The following is a 2,500-nucleotide window of genomic DNA, read 5'->3' on the forward strand; positions in this document are numbered from 1 at the left end:
GCCGTTTCTCAGGCTCCCTCTCCGGAATCGAACCCTGATTCCCCGTTACCCGTTACAACCATGGTAGGCGCAGAACCTACCATCGACAGTTGATAAGGCAGACATTTGAAAGATGCGTCGCCGGTACGAAGACCGTGCGATCAGCCCAAAGTTATTCAGAGTCACCAAGGCAAACGGACCGGACGAGCCGACCGATTGGTTTTGATCTAATAAAAGCGTCCCTTCCATCTCTGGTCGGGACTCTGTTTGCATGTATTAGCTCTAGAATTACCACAGTTATCCAAGTAACGTGGGTACGATCTAAGGAACCATAACTGATTTAATGAGCCATTCGCGGTTTCACCTTAATGCGGCTTGTACTGAGACATGCATGGCTTAATCTTTGAGACAAGCATATGACTACTGGCAGGATCAACCAGGGAGCTGCGTCAACTAGAGCTGAGCAGCCGGCCGCCCGGGAGTGTGTCCCGGAGGCCCGCGCGAACACGCAAGCGTCCGCTCAATTATTCTGCAAACAGGAGGAGGCTGGGCTCCCCTGCACGATACACCTCGAAACCCTCTCAGGTCCCGGCGGCGCGCAGCGCCGTCCTAAGTACTTGGTCGGGTTCGAGAGAGGCGCAATCGCCCGGAGATAGGCGAGTAGACGCTTTCAGTGCGACCACCCGTGCTCCCAACTGAGCTTGCCGCTGCCGACAGAGGCCCGGGAGCGTGCTGTCGTGGTGTTGCCGGCGGGAGACAACACGCGGCCACAAACAGTGACCGGGCAGCTCCAACGCCAGCGCCACAGAGGGGCAGAGCCCCACTTGGGTGCCAAAGCGAACTCTCCCAGCACAGCGCACGCGCCAACACATCCGCACAGCTGCGATACAAACCACCTGCGAGAACCGCGGGGGCGACCGAGCAGCAGACGGCGTCGCGGCGCCGAGTGCCGGGCGGCGGCGCATCCTCAACGCACACAGTCCTCAATCGGACCAGCACACTGCAGATGTCCACCGCGCTTCGCACCGGGCCCGGGAGGACCCACTTTGGCCGCACGGCGCCGCGCGCTGGGTGCGCCGGCACGCAGATGCGCCGCCTGCCGCGTCCGTCAGCCGGCGCGCCTGCCACTGGGCGCCCCCACCAGCCGGCTGCCGCGCGTGCGCCCACGCAGCGCGCGGCCAGCACGCCGGGCGCCCCCCCCTCACCGGCCGGGGACGGTCCCACCCAGCCACCGCCGCGTATCGCTTCATACCCACATGCCCACTCACGTTCGTGGGTATGACGGGTGTCGCTGAAGCAACCGGTTAATACCTGTACCGATCGTCGATATCAACGATTCACCTCCAGCGCGAACAACCGCGCAACAACGGATTTCCAGTTCATTTGCGTAACTTGGGCAGCAAACGTAGACGTCCATCTACATTTGCGAATTCAATGGGTCTTGCATGCCTGGATGTTATGAGTCACGACACGCCACATCAGTCCACATACATGCTGCGACGTATGCACGAGAGAACACGTGGAAGGTGGCCCGCGTACGTATGCCGATGCCATTGCACAGCTGCGAAGCTCATTGAACACGCAAACTCCTGACTGACGAACTAGAGGCGACAGGGGAGGGGGGGGGGGGGGGGGGGGGCGATATACGTCTTATAGCAGTACACATTACAGTGGATAGCGGGACCATGTGGAACGTACGCAACACTCGCTAGATGTTGTGAGGGTAGGCACCGTAACATGATTCAATACGCAGGACACCAGAGTGTGCGCGCAGCGAACTATGTTGAGAGGGTTGCGATTAGGCAACGCTACACGAATTTCTAGATTCATATAACAAACAATTACGTGGGTTAGGTTAGGGCGCAACGTGGGTTAGGTTAGGGCCCAACTTAGGTTAGGTTAGGGCCCAACTTAGGTTAGGTTAGGGCCCAACTTAGGTTAGGTTAGGGCCCAACTTAGGTTAGGTTAGGGCCCAACTTAGGTTAGGTTAGGGCCCAACTTAGGTTAGGTTAGGGCCCAACTTAGGTTAGGTTAGGGCCCAACTTAGGTTAGGTTAGGGCCCAACTTAGGTTAGGTTAGGGCCCAACTTAGGTTAGGTTAGGGCCCAACTTAGGTTAGGTTAGGGCCCAACTTAGGTTAGGTTAGGGCCCAACTTAGGTTAGGTTAGGGCCCAACTTAGGTTAGGTTAGGGCCCAACTTAGGTTAGGTTAGGGCCCAACTTAGGTTAGGTTAAGCCCCAACTTAGGTTAGGTTAAGCCCCAACTTAGGTTAGGTTAAGCCCCAACTTAGGTTAGGTTAAGCCCCAACTTAGGTTAGGTTAAGCCCCAACTTAGGTTAGGTTAAGCCCCAACTTAGGTTAGGTTAAGCCCCAACTTAGGTTAGGTTAAGCCCCAACTTAGGTTAGGTTAAGCCCCAACTTAGGTTAGGTTAAGCCCCAACTTAGGTTAGGTTAAGGCGCAACATAGGTTAGGTTAAGGTGCAACATAGGTTAGGTTAAGGTGCAACATAGGTTAGGTTAAGG

At 56.5% G+C, this 2,500-nt stretch overlaps 1 non-coding gene across 1 annotated transcript in view; it reads right to left on the reverse strand.

Annotated features, from left to right (window-relative positions):
* The window catches only part of LOC126220942 (small subunit ribosomal RNA), a 1,909-nt gene extending 1,487 nt beyond the window's left edge, over nt 1–422 (reverse strand). The window contains exon 1 of the ribosomal RNA XR_007543258.1: nt 1–422. This exon is cut by the window's left edge and continues 1,487 nt beyond it. This is a non-coding gene — a ribosomal RNA (small subunit ribosomal RNA).
* Between the last annotated feature and the right edge of the window lie 2,078 nt (nt 423–2,500).

The sequence above is a fragment of the Schistocerca nitens genome, unplaced genomic scaffold (genome assembly GCF_023898315.1).
Source record: "Schistocerca nitens isolate TAMUIC-IGC-003100 unplaced genomic scaffold, iqSchNite1.1 HiC_scaffold_216, whole genome shotgun sequence".
NCBI lineage: Eukaryota > Metazoa > Arthropoda > Insecta > Orthoptera > Acrididae > Schistocerca > Schistocerca nitens.